This window comes from Sciurus carolinensis, chromosome X (assembly GCF_902686445.1).
Source record: "Sciurus carolinensis chromosome X, mSciCar1.2, whole genome shotgun sequence".
Taxonomy (NCBI): Eukaryota; Metazoa; Chordata; class Mammalia; order Rodentia; family Sciuridae; genus Sciurus; species Sciurus carolinensis.
Window position 1 is genome coordinate 85,763,510 of NC_062232.1, and position 19,262 is coordinate 85,782,771.

A 19,262-nucleotide genomic window follows, 5' to 3' on the forward strand; every position below is an offset into this window, starting at 1 on the left:
TGGCTCAAATAATTTTAATTTGTGCATTTGTCTCTATTCTAGTCCAGTTTTTCCAGAGGGTTATTAGTCTTCTGTATGAATTTACTTTTGGTTTAACTAATTTTTCTCTTGCTTCTTTGACTTCTACATTTGTTTATACCCTTCATTATATCATCCCTTCCACCTTACATGAACTATTATGTTACACATTCACTGCATTTATTTTCAGTCTTTCTTCATATTATATAAAGTATATGCACTTTGGCTTTAAATTAGCCTTTGAGGGGCTGGGGAGAAAGCTCAGTCGGTAGAGTGCTTGCCTCTCAAGCACAAGGCCCTGAGTTCGATCCCCAGCACTGAAAAAAAAAAAAAAATTAGCCTTTGAGTACTGCTTGAGTTGGTTACATTCAACAAGGCTGGCTCAAAGATGGAATTTTCATTGTCATTCAGTTTTTCATGTTTTATTATCCACTCCCAGGGTAATTCATACCATTTCTCAAACTTACATGTCCAACCCTGACCTCTTCTATGAGCCCCATACTTGTTCAGCCCTTTGTCTACTTCACACCTTCACTTAGAATTAAAATAATCGGCAACTCAAACCAAACATGGTCAAAAACAGAATTCTGGAAAACCTGCTCCTCCTTCAATTTCCTCTTCCATGGAATGGCTCCATCATTCACCAATTGTTCAATCAAATCTTGGTGCTGGGGATCAAACTCAGAATAGTAACTATGTGCTGTACTGCTGAGCTATACCCCCATCCTCAATCAAATCTTAAGATGGGTATCACATTTGAACTCTCCTTAACCTTCCATGTCAGAAAGTCCCTTTGTTCTACCTCCACATTATTCCTTGCATCAATCCTCTGCTGTCCATCTCCTCTTCCACCATACTGGTACCAGTCAGAATAACCTCTTGCATGGACTAGCAATAAATGGCATAGCAGGATTCACCCTCTTACATCCCTAACTTGAGGTATGACTGATTCTCCCGATCACAGATAATTGAGCACTTTCCTAAAATTTTCAGGTATCGTTTGTGAAGTGTAGAAATAGGGGAGGTTCTAACTGCAGAGAAACAAATGATCTTGGAAAAGCTTGCCCCAAACCAGAAATGAGCCCTCTAGACCTGGCACACCATTGAGAACAGGAGCAATCACTGATCACGGCAATGCTTTTTCCTCTCAGCAAATGCAGATACTTCTCTGGCTGTAAACCAATGACAGAATTTCAACTTCTGCAAACCTGCACATCCAGAGCCCAAACCACTTTGTGTTTACTCTGGCTGAATCTTCAGGTACTGAACTATGAAAAGATTGATCCAACTCTCTTTTTAATGAATATCAATAGTCTACTTTTTGTTTGGAGACCTTACGTCCTATTTTGCTAGGATACAATGTTCAATGACCTATTGATGAAAAAGAAGATAACCACAAATTTAGTTTCAACAAGTAGGACGTTTTGCTATACTGTACAACTAAGCTATGTTCCTCAGTGCAGCTTTTGGAAGCCTGGCACTAGCTCAAAACTTCAAATTAATAAGTTGATTCCAATCTGAATATTGCACTTGGTATAATGGTGGCCAGTTAGGTTGTCTATGAAAGGACTGGATGATTGAACAAAGAGAAGAGGAACATGACTTGGGCATTCCTCAGCCTCTGGATCCTGCCTCTACTAGTTGTGTCACCTTGAGTACAGTAGTTAACCTCTGTGTTTCAGCTTCCTCATCAGTAAAAAGGAAATAACAGGAAGTTCCTCATAGGTTTGAGGTTATGATTAAATGAAGGAACATATGCAAAGTCTTTGAAAGGGTGGCTAGTGAATTGCAAGTGCTGTGCTATGGAATGTCATCAAAACTGTACCAAATACTTCTCTCCAAACACTCTGAACATCTGTGTAGATGGATTATGGAAACCCTCCCTCCCAACCTCTTCACACAGAATTCATTAAAGTCACCACCTTTACTCTACTCTCCCCAAAATCAATGGAGGGAGAAAAAAATTCTCATTGTGAGCTAACCAAGTAATTCCTCTCAGAGCGGGAACTGTCTTCCATCACAAAGACACTTATGGGATGCTTGCTTAGTTGGGGAGGGTATTAAGGCTCCATAAACAAGCTGAGATGGCCCAAGAGTAACTCAGGTAAAGGACAACTCAGAAACTTTGAAGAGTGGTAGCTGGTGAGCCAAGGAGGTGAAGAAACACAAGGGCCAGGCAGGGGGCTGAATGGAAGAGAAATTTAAGGGAAATTGTCTCGCTATATTTGTGTGTGCACAGTTGGCTGACTAGGTTTTTGTTGTTGTTGTTTTGTTTTGTTTACTGATTGGCCTTTGAAAAATAATTTATTTTAATATTGTTTGGTACAACACAAGCTCAGTTAAAAAGAAACTGCTTTCAAGCACAAAAGGGGCAAAAGTAAACGTCAAAGTCCCCCAGCTCCCTGCAGTCCAGTTTAGTGTGTATTCCTCCAAATCTGCTTTTATATATAGACACAGTTTTATTCTTTTTCTGTAAAAGTTGGGTTATCTCTGTCACATGGTTCTAAGATTTTCTTTCCTATTGTCCCCTGTGCTATGAGGAACTTTCTCCATTGTCCCGAACCCACAGCAAGATCTTGCTTCCTACCCTGTGCTAGTGACTCTTTGGGATACCTCCTTGGTTTCTATCAAGTTTATCTCAGAGAAAGGCAGAAAGTATTCTCACCTCACTACATTCATATGGTAATACTAATAACAATCACTGCTTATGATGTCCCTACTCTGTCAGGCAGTCTCCTAGCTGCTTTACTCAAATTCTGACCTCCATTCCTCATGACATCCCTTGGAAGTCATTTCCACTATTAGTGCCTATCACAGATGGGGGCTCAAAAGACCCAAAAGGCAAAGGGTGGAAAGGAGGAAATTAAACAAGACAGAGACAGGACTCAGACCTCCGTTGTCTCTTTAAATCTTTACAATGATGTTATGAAGGAGCTGTGACCACAAATGAGGAAATTGAGGCTACAGAATTCACGCAACAAGCAGCATGCCTGCTCTTTGCTGGGATGAAGCATTGAGATTTCACCAGTCCTCTCATTTCATAAGTATATTCTTTTCTATAAAATGTTGATGAAAAGAAAGCAAATATTTCTTTAAAATGGAGAAATAGCCAGGCCTGGTGGTGCATGCCTGTAATCCCAGCAGCTCAGGAGGATAAGGCAAGGGGATCACAAGTTCAAAGCCAGCTTCGGCAAATTAGCAAGACTGTCTCAAAAAAGGGGGGTTGGGGAGAAGGACTGAGGATGTGGCTCAGTAGTTACATGCTCCAGGGTTTAATCCTCAGTACAAAAAAAAAGAAAAAGAAAAATATAGTGTTCATTGATTAGAACACTCAATATAGTAAAGATGTCAATTTTCCCCAAGGTGATCTATATATACTTAACATAATTATTATCCAGATATTGCCAAGATTTATCACAGATAGAGGCAAGCTTATAAAACTACAATATGTAGAATCAGAAAAATGAGAAATTATACTCCATTTATGTACAATTTATTGAAATGCATAAATGCATTCTACTGTCATATATAACTAATTAGAACAAATAAAAAATAAAATTTAAAAAAAAAAAAAACAGGGAAAGGCCAAGGAACTAGAACAGTTAAAACATTTTTTAAAGAGAAGAATAAACTGGAGGGGATAACTTTATTGCAAGATAAAATATTATATAATTACAGTAAATTGAGACAGTAGGATCCTGGGGGAGTGATAGACACAGATCAGGGGGAATGAATAACAGAGCAGCACCAGTACACTCAACTGACTTTACAAATGGTGTAACAAACTTCAATGGAAGAAGGATGGAGATTTTTTAAAAAATGGTATTGGAACAAATGTTCATTGGTAGGGAAAAATTTGAACTTCCATCTGAACCTCACACGATCTACAAAAATAAACTCAAAGTGGATTGTGGACTTGAATATAAAAATAATGAAACAATAACAACATGAAAAATGACATATTACACTAACAAAAATAAAAATTCTTATGCTATAAAAGACCCTGTTAAGAGAATGAAAATACAAACTATAGATTGGCCCGGGTGGTGGCACACGCCTGTAATCCCAGCGGCTCGCGAGTTCAAAGCCAGCCTGAGTGAAAGTGAGGCACTAAGCAACTCAGTGAGATCCTGTCTGTAAATAAAAGACAAAATAGGGCTGGGGATGTGGCTCAGTGGTAGAGTGCCCCTGAGTTCAATCCCCAGTACCCCCACCACCAAAAAAAATATATATCTATATTGCAAACCATATATACAACAAAGGATTGATATCTAGAATATATAAAGAACTCTCAGAATCCTATAGTTAAAAATAAAGATCCAGCTGGAAAATAAGCAAAAGACACGAATAGGAAAGACAATATACAGATAACAAAGAACATGAAAATATGTACATCATCATTAGCCATTAGGGAAATGCAAATTAAAAAAACACAAGTGAGAATGGCTAAAATAAAAGTAGTAATAACAAACGTTAGCAATGGAATCTTTTTCTTGATACCAGGAATTGAAGCCAAGGAGGCTATATTCCCAGTCATTTTTAAATTTTATTTATTTCTTTTCTTTCTTTCTCTTTTTCTTTTTTTGTACCAGGGATTGAATCCAGAGATGCTTAACCACTGAGTTACACCCCCAGCCCTTTATTATATTTTTATTTAGAAACAGGGTCTCAGAGTTGCTTAGGGCTTCACTAAGTTACTAAGGCTGGCTTTGAGCTTGTGATTCTCTTGCCTCAGCCTCATGAGCTACTGAGATTACAGGCATGTGCCACTGCACCCAGCCTTTTTTATTTTTTTATTTTTATTTTTGTGGTGCTAGGGATTGAACCCAGGGCCTTGTGCTTGTAAGGCAAGCACTCTACCAACTGAGCTATCTCCCCAGCCCTCCAAACGTCTTTCAATCAGTGATTGGATAAACAAATTTGGTACATTGATCCAATGGAATACTACTCAGCAACAAAAAGGGCAAACTATCAATACACACAACACCCAGATGGACCTCAAGAACATTATACTTAGTGAAAAAAAGTTAATCTCCAAAGTACAGGATTCTATTTGTATAACATTGTCAAAATTATAAAAATTTAGAGATTGAGAACAGATTAATCACTGACAAGGCATAAAAGTACAGCAGGATGGGTATATATATGGAAAATACAAAGGAGGTGATGGAAGAGTTTTATATCTCAACAGTGCTGATAATCACACAGCTCACAAGTGTGTACATGGGACAAAACCACAATGATCCACTCACACATGAAGACACGTAAAAATAATGAAAACTGAACAAAGCCCATAGTCTAGTTAACCCTATTGTACTAATACCAATTTCTTGAATTTAAGATTATGCTATTTATATAACATACCACCAAGAGTGGGAGCTTGGTGATAGGTACATGAATCTCTATGTAATAATTCTGCAACTTGCTATGAACCCATAATTATTTTAAAATATTTTTAAAAGAAAACTAGTGCAAATTCCAGAGTTGCAGAAATTCACCTTGGTACATTTCATAACCAGAGTTGTTCTTACTGTTAGTTGCTTTCCATGCATAAGTGAGGCAGTTTAAAAAGTCCTCCTCTTTTTGACAGGTTTTGCAAACAGGTATGCTGAAGGAAAGTACACTAATGTTTCTTTTAAAAATACTGATCGATATATATTTTAAAAATAAAATTACATGCTTATGGTAAAAATATATTTTTGACCCTACATAGTTTTTTTTCCACAAAAGTTACATACTGAAATTTAATATTTTAGAAATGAAAACTGAATTCAAAAAAATTTACTACATTGTTTAAAATGACAATAGTGACTGAGGGCGTGGCTCAGTGATAGAGCACTTCCTTAGATATGTATGGTCTTGCATTTGATTCCAGAACCACAAAGAAAAAAAGTAAAATATACAAAATAACGAGGAGGTTTCAAGATGGCGGCCTAGAGGGTGGCTACATTTCATGTTGCTCCAGGACTCAGGATTCAAAAGAGGAGATAGTGAGAGACTTGGGACCAACTCAAAGCCGCCGGGTGAGTCTCTCCCGTTGGGGAGGCGTCCCGGATGGGGCGGTAGCCCCGGAACGCAGAGAACTTTGTGAAGTAGAGTTGCCCGGGGAGACACCCCTCCCACCCCCGCTGGAGTGCTAAACACGGACAACTGGGATCATCGTAGAGGAGGCGGCTCAGCACAGCGCTTGGACTCGGAGCAACCACTGGGGCTCTGGGCGGCTGCCTGAGGAGGAGCTGCATGGAGAGCTGTTTGGACTCAGAGCGATCGCTTCTGAACACCGGGGGACTGCCCGGAGGAAGAGGAGAAGCACGGCGGGTCACTTGGCATCTGAGCGACTGCTCCTGAACACCCGGGGGGCTGCCCGGAGGAGGAGGAGGAGCGCGGCAGGTCACTTGGACTCAGAGTGACTGCCCAGGGCTACGGGCGGTTGGCAGGAGGAGGAGGTGCGCAGTGAGTTGCTTGGACTCCTAGCAACTGCACTGGAACACCTGGCGGCTGCCCGGAGGAAGAGGCATGCAGCGGGTCGCTGGGTCTCAGAGTGACTGTACAGGTCTCCAGGTGGCTGCTCAGAGGGGCCACATAGCCAGGCAATTAGGTGCAGAGCAGGGTCCCAGGACCTAGGCGGCTTCTTGCTGGAAGAGCCGCACAGAAACACACTTAGGGGCGGAGCGAAGTTTCCAGGACTGCAGGCAGATTCTCTGAGGAGGGGCAGCCTAAGGAGACGTGTCTGCAAAGGGCAGGGCTCCCAGGCCCAGGAGGTAGGTCCGGGCCCCTGGGAACGTTGCAGAGGAAGACAGTCCAGCCCAGGTGGTAGTTGTGGATTGAGGGGAACCTCTAGGAGGGGAACTGACCAGCGAGACCTCCCCACCGGGTGAGTCTTCCCTGCCGGGTGAGGTTTTCCCACAAGGACGGTAAAAACAGAGACACAAGCCCAAACAGGCCTTGCCTCAGCCCACAGCCTAGTTCCCCTTTGGATGACCATTGGTCAACAAGTGGAGGCACCTCTGCCCACTAGCAGGGAATATACCCCACCTGAGGGTCACCAACCCTAGAGAGGCAGCTTCCTTGAGAAGCATCGCATTATCAACTTCCTCCAAGACTTCAGGCTACTGAAGGCTAAGAGGGGATATACTAGAAATCTTCAAGGACATTATAAGTCAATAGAGGAAATCTGCAATATCTTAGCGGTCCACTGATACCTGAACAATATGAGAAAACAAGAGAAGAAAATGCCACAAACAAATCTAGATGTTACATCAATAAAATCCAATGACAGCATGGCAGAAGAAATGACAGAAAGGGAGTTCAGAATGTACGTAATTAAAATGATCAGGGAAACAAACAATGAGATGAAAGAGCAAATGCAGGCATAGAATGATCGCACCAATCAACAGTTAAAAGAGCAAATACAGGAAGCAAAAGATCATTTCAATAAAGAGTTAGAGATATTGAAAAAAAAAAAAAAGAAATCCTTGAAATAAAGGAAACAATAAACCAAATTAAGAACTCCACAGAAAGAATAACCAATAGGATCAAGCACCTGGAAGACAGAACCTCAGATATTGAAGACAGAATGTTTGACCTTGAGAACAAAGGTGACCAAACAGAGAAGATGGCAAGAAATCATGAACAGAATCTCTAAGAACTATGGGGATATCATGAAAAGGCCAAATTTAAAAATTATTGGGTTTGAGGAAGGCTTAGAGAAACAAGCCAAGGGAATGAACAATCTATTCAGTGAAATAATATCAGAAAATTTTCCAAATCTGAAGAATGAAATGGAAAATCAAGTTCAAGAGGCTTATAGGACTCCAAATATACAAAATTACAACAGATCCACACAAAGGCACATTATAATGAAAATACCTAACATACAAAATAAAGACAGAATTTTAAAGGCTCTGAGAGAAAAGAACAAAATTACATTCAGGGGGAAACCAATATGGATATCAGCAGATTTTTCAGTCCAGACCTTAAAAGCTAGAAGGGCCTGGAACAACCTTTTTCAAGCCCTGAAAGAAAATGGATGCCAACCAAGAATCTTATACCCAGCAAAACTTACCTTCAAATTTGACGATGAAATAAAATCCTTCCATGATAAACAAAAGCTAAAAGAATTTACAAAAAGAAAGCCAGCATTACAGAATATTCTCAGCAAAATAATCCATGAGGAAGAGATGAAAAACAAAGAAGCAAATCAGCAAAGGAAGGAATTATGCTAAAGGAATTTTCAAATAAAGGAGGAACCAAGTTGTGTGAAAAATAAATAAATAAATAAATAAATAAATAAATAAATAAAATTTAAAAAATGAACCAAATGACCGGGAATACAAATCATATCTCAATAATAACCCTGAATGTTAATGGCCTGAATTCAGCAATCAAAAGACATAGAATGGCAGATTGGATTAAAAAGAAAGATCCAACAATATGTTGCCTGCAAGAGACTCACCTCACAGAAAAAATACCCATAGACTAAAGGTGAAAGGATGGGGAAAAACATACCATGCATATGGACTCAGCAAAAAAGCTGGAGTATCCATCCTCATTTCAGATAATGTGGACTTCAAGCCAAAGTTAGTCAGAAGGGATAAAGAAGGACATTTCATACTGCTTAAGGGAAGCATAAATCAGCAAGATATGACAATCATAAACATCTATGCCCCAAACAGTGGCTCATCCATGTATGTCAAATAAATCCTTCTCAATTTTAGAAACCAAATAGACCATAACACAATAATACTAGGTGATTTCAACACGCCTCTCTCACCACTGGACCGATCTTCCAAACAAAAATTGAACAAAGAAACCATAAATCTCAATAACACAATCAATAATTTAGACTTAATGGACATTTATAGAATATACCATCCAACCAAGAGCGAATACACTTTCTTCTCAGCAGCACATGAATCCTTCTCTAAAATAGACCATATATTATGCCACAAAGCTAATGTTAGCAAATTCAAGAAGATAGAGACACTACCTTGTATTCTATGAGATCATAATGGTTTGAAGTTAGAAATAAATGAAAGTGTAAAAAACAGAAACTACTCCAACACCTGGAGATTAAACAATATGCTATTATATGATGAATGGATAACAGAAGATATTAGGAAGGAAATTAAAAAATTCTTAGAGGTAAATGAGAACAAAGAAACATCATATCAAAATCTCTGGGACACTATGAAAGCAGTACTTAGAGGAAAATTTATTTCATGGAGCGCATTCAATAAAAGAAGTAAAACTCAACAAATAAACGACCTAACACTACAGCTCAAAGCCCTAGAAAAAGAAGAGCAGACCAACACCAAAAGTAGTAGAAGACAGGAAATAGTTAAACTCAGAGCTGAAATCAACGAAATTGAAATGAAAGAAATAATACAAAAAATTGACAAAATAAATAGTTGGTTCTTCGAAAAAATAAAATTGATAAACCTTTAGCCACACTAACAAAGAGAAGATGAGAGAAAACCCAAATCACTAAAATTCGGAATGAACAAGGTAATAACACAACAGACACGATTGAAATACAAAACATAATTAGAAGCTATTTTGAAAATCTATACTCCAACAAAATAGAAAATTTTGAAGACATCAACAGGTTTCTAGAGACATATGAATTGCCTAAACTGAACGAGGAGAACATACACAATTTAAATAGACCAATTTCAAGTCATGAAATAGAAGAAGTCATCAAAGCCTACCAACAAAGAAAAGTCCGGGACCAGATGGGTTCTCAGTCGAGTTCTACAAAACCTTTAAAGAAGAGCTCATTCCAATACTTCTCAAAGTATTCCATGAAATAGAAGAGGAGGGAACCCTCCCAAACTCATTCTATGAAGCCAATATCACCCTGATACCTAAACCAGACAGAGACACATCGAGGAAAGAAAATTTCAGACCAATATCCTTAATGAACTTCGACGCAAAAATTCTCAACAAAATTTTAGCAAATCGCATACAAAAACATATTAAAAAGATAGTGCACAATGATGAAGTGGGTTTCATCCCAGGGATGCAAGGTTGGTTCAACATCAGAAAATCAATAAATGTAATTCACCATATCAATAGACTTAAAGTCAAATTCACATGATTATTTCAATAGATGCAGAAAAAGCATTTGATAAAATACAGCACCCCTTCATGCTCAAAACACTAGAAAAAATAGGCATAGTGGGAACATTCCTTAACATTGTAAAGGCCATCTATGCTACGCCCATGGCTAATATCATTCTAAATGGTGAAAAACTGAAAGCATTCCCTCTAAAAACTGGAACAAGGCAGGGATGCCCTCTTTCACCACTTCTATTCAATATCGTCCTTGAAACTCTACCCAGAGCAATTAGACAGACCAAAGAAATTAAAGGAATACGAATAGGAAAAGAAGGACTCAAACTATCCCTATTTGCTGATGATATGATTATATACTTAGAGGAACCAGGAAATTCCACCAGAAAACTTTTAGAACTCATAAGTGAATTCAGTAAAGTAGCAGGATATAATATCAATGCACATAAATTGAATGCATTTTTATACATAAATGATGAATCTTTGGAAAGAATAATTAGGAAAACTACCCCATTCACAATAGCATCAAAAAAAATAAAATACTTGGGAATCAATCTCACAAAAGAGGTGAAAGACCTCTACAATGAGAACTACAGAACACTAAAGAAAGAAATTAAAGAAAACCTTAGAAGATGGAAAGATCTCCCATGTTCTTGGATAGGAAGAATTAATATCGTCAAAATGGCCATACTACCTAAAGTGCTATATACATTCAATGCAATTCCAATTAAAATCCCAATGACGTACCTTACAGAAATAGAGCAAGCAATTATGAAATTCATCTGGAAGAATAAGAAACCCAGAATAGCTAAAGCAATCCTTAGCAGAAAGAGTGAAGCAGGGGGTATCGCAATACCGATCTTCAACTCTACTACAAAGCAACAGTAACAAAAACGGCATGGTATTGTTACCAAAATAGACAGGTAGATCAATGGTACAGAATAGAGGACATGGACACAAACCCAAATAAATACAATTTTCTCATACTAGACAAAGGGGCCAAAAATATGCAATGGAGAAAAGATAGCCTCTTCAACAAATGGTGCTGGGAGAAGTGGAAATCCATATGCAACAGAATGAAACTAAACCCATATCTCTCACCATACACGAAACTAAACTCGAAATGGATTAAGGACCTCGGAATCAGACCAGAGACCCTGCAGATTATAGAAGAAAAAGTAGGTCCAGAGCTTCAACATGTCAGCTTAGGACCAGACTTCCTCAACAGGACTCCCATAGCACAAGAAATAAAAGCAAGAATCAATAACTGGGATAGATTCAAACTAAAAAGCTTTCTCTCAGCAAAGGAAACTATCAGCAATGCGAAGAAAGAGCCTACAGAGTGGGAGAAAATCTTTGCCAATCATACTTCAGATAGAGCACTAATCTCCAGAATCTATAAAGAACACAAAAAACTCTACACCAAGAATGCAAATAATCCAATTGACAAATGGGCTAAGGAAATGAACAGATACTTCACAGAAGATCTACAAGCAATCAACAAACATATGGAAAAATGTTCAACATCTCTAGAAATAAGAGAAATGCAAATCAAAACCACCCTAAGATTCCATCTCACCCCAATTAGAATGGCGATTATCAAGAATACAAGCAACAACAGGTGTTGGGGAGGATGTGGGGAGAAAGGTACACTCATACATTGCTGGTGGGGCTGCAAATTAGTGCAGCCACTCTGGAAAGCAGTGTGGAGATTCCTTAGAAAACTTGGAATGGAACCACCATTTGACCCAGCTATCCCACTCCTTGGCCTATACCCAAAGAACATAAAATCAGAATACTACAGAGATACCGCCACATCAATGTTCATAGCTGCTTATTTCACAATTAGCCAGATTGTGGAACCAACCTAGATGTCCTTCAATTGATGAATGGATAAAGAAACTGTGATATATATATATATATATAAACACACAATGGATTATTACTCAGCCATAAGGAATGTTAAAATTATGGCATTTGCAGGCAAATTGATGAAATTGGAGAATATCATGCTAAGTGAGATAAGCCAATCTCAAAAAACCAAAGGACGAATGATATCGCTAATAAGTGGATGATGACACATAATGGGGGGTGGGAGGGGTTAGGGTTAGAGTTAGGGTTAGGGAGGGGGCAAGAATGGAGGAAGGAAGGACTGTATAGAGGGAAAAGAGGGGTGGCAGGGGTGGGGGGGAGGGAAAAAATTACAGAATGAATCAAACAACATTATCCTATGTAAATTTATGATTACACAAATGGTATGCCTTTACTCTATGTACAGAGAAACAACATGTTTCCCATTTGTTTACAATAAAAAAAAGAAAAAATATAACAAGCCCACTACAAACTTGTATAAATAAAATTTTATTAAAAGAAGTGCTTTACATTTTTTGCAAATAGCTTTAATATCTGCATTAATACAAGACAGGTAGATTCTCATATCTGCTCCTGCATTTAAGATTGTAATATGTTGTTTTGGTTGAATTTTATGAAAAAAATATTTAAACTCATAGAGATACTTAGTTAGAAAAAGGAGGAATTCCCAAACACCCTGAAAAGGTTCCAGGTATCCACAGGGTTACTCATACCACACTTTGAGAACCACTGTGGATGGAGACACATTAAAATATTTACAAATAAAATGTTAGCATGTCTGCAATTTGGATTAAACTATTCCCAAACACACATACAATCTATGTCAGGGTGTACACAAATGATTCTTATTATCTGTGGTAGTTAGGTTGTATAAAGTCAATTTGTAAAAATTAATTAGCAAATAGTGAGCCACTGCTCATAGATGAACTAAAGGGTTCAGATCCTGTGAATCTCTGGTCTCACTCCTTTCAAATGATCAATACATAAATTAGTTTTACAGACGTTTCTGTTTAAAGACAGCCTATTTAATATCTACATTTTAAAGAATGAATGATATATGGTATTTCTTCACAACAAAACATGAGGCAAGAACGGTTTAAAATTTTCCTGATCTTGGGTACCGTGACCATAAATTAGTTTTCTGTCACACAACCATGCTCTCCACTCTGCTTTTTTACAATCAGTCATCTCATAAATTTATTAATTTAGTTGTTTTTCCATCTATTCCACAGCTTCATATATCACACTAAAGATTTTATTTTATCTCTTTCCCGAGAAGACTCACATATTAATTGTCAAATTTCTTCTTCCTTTTTCTGGATGTACTATTGTGTTTATTCATTAACATTGAACTCACAGCTGACAGCAATATAACTAATACCTCACTGAAGCTTATCTAATGCATATATTTTCTCCGTAAAGCATATCACTTCTGGCATTCAGGAACACTAGACAACATTTCAGAGCAGTGATTAGGGGCCATTTTAAACAGTGAAATCATCAACAAAAGGCACAAAAATGTGGCATTAAATAGACTATGAAAAAGACACAGCATAAGAGCTGAACCAAGAAGACAGTGCCACACTTTTATCCGAACTCAATTCAGAACATTGAGTGCTTGGCAGCTTAATTTTATTTTGCCACTCTGCAGGTACATGAATGACCATGAAAGCACTTCAAGTACCGTTTGTGGGGTTGAAGATAAAGTTTAAGCAAGTAGGTAAACTTACAAATATGAAATCTGCAAATAAAGAGAACCAACTACATATGTAACAACATACAACTACATATACCCGCACATGTGTGTGCATATATGACATTTTATTGATGAGCAGAAATCATTAATTGTTGATGCTGGATGAGGAGTATATGGGGATTCATTATACTAGTCTAATTTTGTGTATTTTTGCATTTTTCCAAAATAAGAAAGTTTTTAAAAAGTGTTTCATTTTTGCATTAGATTACTATTCCTCTTTTCTTTGATGGGGCTTTTCCTTGCCAGTATAGGGAAGTCTGCTGCTGTGAAAGGTGACACCAAAGTGACTTTATGGTACAGGGGGTCAACCATGATCACTCAACCTACCACATGTCCTCCTTGGAGGTATTAATCCAATACTTAGTCCCTCCTGAAAGTGGGACAGCAACAGGCAGAATTATAAGGTTAACAGGTCTTTTTCTTGGAAGAAAAATTCTAGGTAATTATCCAAGAGGCAATGGAATTTTAAAAAATATTTTTTTAGCTGTTTATGGACCTTTATTTAAATGTGGTGCTGAGAATCGAACACAATGCCTCACACATGCTAGGCAAGTGCTCTACCAGTGAGCCACAACCCCAGCCCAAGGCAATGGAATTTAAACCCTATATAGTTTTGAGAGCCCACTGAGCCCAGACCAGCTCACTCTGTGGAAGTATGGTTTTAATATGGCTTTAGTACAAGATAACTTGAATTTTAGTCCAAGTGTGTACATTTCTGTCAGTTTCTGGCCTGGGTTAAGTCAGTAAATCCTTGGTAGATCCACAATTTCCCAACAAATTTTTATATTTCATATATAGCCTATACATATATGTAATACACACACACACACACCCACATGTGAGTATGTAACATTTATATATTTATATGTGGGAAAGCATGACATTTTTAAATACCCAAAGGAGGGAAGACACCTTCTAATTTAGAAGCATCCTACTACCCTAGTTTCCAAGAACAGACCTTCCACCAGAGTTTGCATCACATTATTTTCCTCCTGAGAACTACATGCATCAGCTGCCTCCTCCCTCTTCTACATCTTCAATTTTCTCTTTCTCATAGGTCTTCCCCATCAGCCTGTGCACATTCCCAAGTCTCTACCATTTTTATAAAACTCCTCCCTCAGTCTTGTGACCCTCCAGTTGCCATTATATCATTCTCTTTCCAAGCTTATTGAAGGTATAACATGCACTAACAGTCTCACTACTTCAACACCCAACTTCCGGTTTTATATTGTATGTAAAAAATTATCCTAAAACTGGGGGCTTTAATAATAATAATTTAATTATATTCAAGACCGTATGGGGAAGGAATGTGGGCAAGTCTCACTGTACAGTTCCACTAACCCATGAGGTATCTAATGGAGTCAGCAGTATCCAGCTGGTTGGCAGGTTGGTCTGGAGGGACCAAAATAGCTTCGTTCATTCATATGCCTGCCACCTGGTGGTGATATCTGGAAATTGGGCTTAGCTGGGCTGCTCTCTCATTCCATGTCATCTCAGGGCTTCTTTACTTGGTGTCCTTAGAAGGTGCTCAGTCTTATGTGGTTGCTGAGGGTTCCAAAAGGCCAAGGCAAAAGCGTCAAGGCTTCTTACAACCTGCACTTGGAATTTAAGCAGCATCACTTCCTTACATTTTTACAGAGCCCATCAGATGTAAGAGTAGAGGTCTACCCAGGGAAATTGTTTCTGGGAAGCATGGTTAATAAGAACCACATGCTGCAGTCTACCACCCGCATGCACTCCTCAAATCACTATAATGTGGTCACACTCCCTGCCACTCCACTGAAACTGTGAACTCCGAGGTAAAGATCTTTTAGATGCTAAATCTAATGGATGCTTTTCAGTGCTTTGTTTCCTTGCTTTTTCTGAATTGGACTCTATTGACCACTAACTCCTTCTTGAAACTCTTCTCCCTTGGCTTCTATATACCTCCTTTCCTGGTTTGCCTTTCCTTTTCTGACTGTTTCTCAGACTCTCAAATTGACTCATTTCTTATACTACCCCTATCTTTGTTACCAGTTCTCATTCTGCATGTTATCCAGTTATATCACTTACACATGTAGCTTCATCTATCGTTTATCTGCCAGTCATTCTTCAATATATATCACCCTCCCAGACTTCTCTCCAGCCTTCCAGACTCATGTATTCTGCCTAAATGTCTCACAGATACTTCAAACATGGTCAAAACTGAATTCACCTTCTCCCTTAAACTTGCTTTCTTTTCTATCCTCTATTTACCACCCATCTAGATGCTAAAAGCAGAAATTTGAAAGTAGTCCTTAACACCTCTTTTATTTCCCTACGTATGCTTTGTCGCTAATTCCTGATCACCCAACCCAGTAAAATGATTGTCAATTTATATACTCCTGTGCATAGGTAGAGGTCTTGGCCTGTTATTCTGACCTATAAACTGCAAAGTACAGTTTACTATAATAAGTTCAAATACTGCTTTTTTAAAGCAGAGGTGATCCAGAGATACTAGGATAGGGGATGTTTGATGAATGAAAATCCTTATGGGAGAGGCACTCAGGTGAGTGGCAGTAGGATTCTACCTGGGTAGGGTGAGGTTATCTCATTTCATGGGAGACCAAGGGGGAGATTATCAAGCAACTCATACCTCCAAACATGCCATCCTAAAATGTCTTCACCTTTAGCTTACTTGATTGTAAAAACTGCATTTATCAAATCACATCATCTGGATTAAACATCCAAAGCCTGCATATAAATTCTTACCACACCATCAGAGTGTTCCTGCTACATATGCCACAGGTTAAATAATAATAGTAACTTGAAGGGTTTTGGCTTCCAATAAATTACCAAGTAGCTTCTATCAAGTTCAATTTCCTTCAAATATAGCAATTATATATTCTGGGCAAAATATTAAAAACAACCACCTGCAAATATTGACAAGTAGGCAAAAACTGGAAGAGTATCAACACTTAAAATATGGGATCAGATCTAGATTAGATTCCCATTTTTAAGACTTTAAGTCACAGGGTAGGCCTCAATCAGTGCCCTGATAGGTGGCTGAAATTGAATCTTATTAACTTGAAGATCAGAGGACAGAGCTCAGGGTTTCCACAGCAGCTGTAAAGAGTGGGAGTAAAATCCTAGAATGAACCAAGTCTGATAGGTAGAGCCCTAAATTCTGCATATAAAAAACCCCAAAGGCTAACAAACCTCTGAATTATAAGTGTGTGGGGCCATCTTCAAACAGTCCACATGAAGCTCAAAGAGCTGAATAGGTATTTCAGTTGGTGCCTACCACAAGAGAATGAGTATGTAGTTTTGAGTTATATTAATTATCTGCTAAAATAAAAACAAAAAAGCAGTTATTTTCATAGAGGTAAAATGAAATCCAGATTCACGTCTTCTACAATGTTCAAGAGACAAGTCAAAATGACTGGATATATAGGAAACAGGAAAATGTTACCCATACTGAAGTAGAAAGGCAATCAATAAAAAGTGACCCTAAGATGATCAACATATTCAGAATTAACAAACAAGAATGTTTCAAAAGAATATTTTTTAGTTGCAGATGGAGACGATATTTTTATTTTATTTTATTCATTTTTATGTGGCGCCAAGGATCAAACCCAGTGCCTCACACGTGTGAGGCAAGTGCTGTATCACTGATCTACAATCACAACGCCAACAAAAAAGAATTTTTAAGCACTATTATAACTATGCCCAAGGACATCGGGAAAATGCTCATAATGAATAGTGACTAGTTACCCTGCAACCATGTACAAATGAGCAGCCCATAGGTGTGGGCAGGTGGTTCAAGGTCTAGAAGAAACAGGTCATGGCAAACCTGCCCCTCTGACGTACCTTTGTTCAGACTGTCATTGCCTTCAGGTACATGACTGATACAGTCTCAAATTGTTTGCCTGCTTCTACTTACTATTTACTATGCCCCCCCAACACACACACAGATCCAAAACACATCTACATTGATTCCAGAACTACATTTTACAACACAGTTTTAATCAAGGCTTCAATGACTGAAAGTAACATAAATGCAACTTAAACTTTGGCAAAAGAGGGAATCTAGTGGATGCCTCACATAATCATAGGTAGACAGGCATCAAAGTCAAGACTAGGGACTTGAACATCACTATGTAGCTTTCATTTGCTAATCTTACAAACTGCATTCTTTTATTTTTTAATTTTTCAAATTAGTTATACATGACAGTAGAATGCATTTTGACACATGGTACACAAATGAAGCACAACTTCTCATTCCTCTGGCTGTACATGGTGCAGTCACACAGTTCGTGCCATCATACGTGTATATAGGGTAATAATGTCCATCTTATTTCACCATCCTTCCCACTCCCACACTCCCTCCACTCTGTCCAAAGTTCCTCCATTCTTCCCCGCATTATGAATCAGAAAATATTGGAGAAAATATTTGGCCTTTGGCATTCTTTTAGACAAGCTTTCTCCCTCTGACCATAAAAAGGGCCACCAAGAGTTTCCTGCCATACATCTTCCAGTCATGCCGCAAGAGTGGGATACAATATTTTCCCTCAATTAAGTCAGAAAAAGTAATTACAGTGAAGGATTCTGATTGTTCTAGTCTGGATCGCATGGCCATACCTCAACCAAATTGATGATGGCCAGAAGGACAGAGTACCTATTAGAAGACCACACTAGAACTGCATGGCTAGAAAGGAAAGGGGCAGTACCAAAAAAATAATAATACAAATGAACAACAATAAAAACAAAACAGGCTTTTGCTTCCAGGTGAAGGCAAAGACTAGGAAAACAAACATAAAGGTTTAATAGGTTTCCTGTATTCTCCACTTCAATTGGGAGTGATACCATCCTCCCTCCATACAATCCTCTATGCAAATGTCAAGAGTCCTGGAATTTCCCTTACAGCAGACTGCTAGCTGTCACCTAATATCCGTCCTCTCCTTCCCCCTGCAACCCAGAATTTTGCTGCTTGGAATATGAATGTGCTCGCTGGAGTTGTATCTTGTGCCCTGAAGACAAATGTGGAGATGGTTGGACATTAAACCCTTTGGGAAAGAGAAATGAATTTCTATCTTGTTTAACCAGTGGTTATTTTGTTGGGTTTTAAAAAAATGCATTATACTATACTCTTTATTTCAGTTTTATTTTATTTTGCCTTTAGATATTTATTTCCATATTTTTATTGGTACGTTACAATTATACATAACCAATTCTTATTCTGGACTGATAACTTTTAGCTCAACCTAATCCTAACTGACAAGCCCACATCCAGTCATGGCACAACAATGACATTAAGAGTATGGGTTAAGGGGCTGGGGTTGTGGCTCAGTGGCAGAACGCTTGCCTAACATGTGTGAGGCACTGGGTTCGATTCGCAGCACCACATATAAATAAGTAAAAAAATAAAAGTACACTGACAACTAAAAAATTTTTAAAAAATGAGTGTGGGTTAAGAGTCAAATCACTTGAGTTTGAATCTATGTTCTGCCAACTACTAGCTCTGTTCAGTAAATTTCTTTATCTCTATGTTCCTGTTTTATTGTGCATAAAATGATGTAAATGA

The 19,262-nt window shown here is 38.3% G+C and overlaps 1 long non-coding RNA gene across 2 annotated transcripts in view; it reads right to left on the reverse strand.

Moving 5' to 3' along the window:
• Positions 1–14,559: 14,559 nt before the first annotated feature.
• Positions 14,560–19,262, reverse strand: part of LOC124972220 (uncharacterized) — a 44,453-nt gene continuing 39,750 nt past the window's right edge. Inside the window, exon 6 of one of the 2 annotated variants that reach the window (XR_007106443.1) lies at positions 14,560–15,313. This is a non-coding gene — a long non-coding RNA (uncharacterized LOC124972220). Of the gene's footprint in view, positions 15,314–16,996; positions 18,709–19,262 lie in introns of those variants that run through there. The other variant, XR_007106444.1, reaches the window with a different exon arrangement.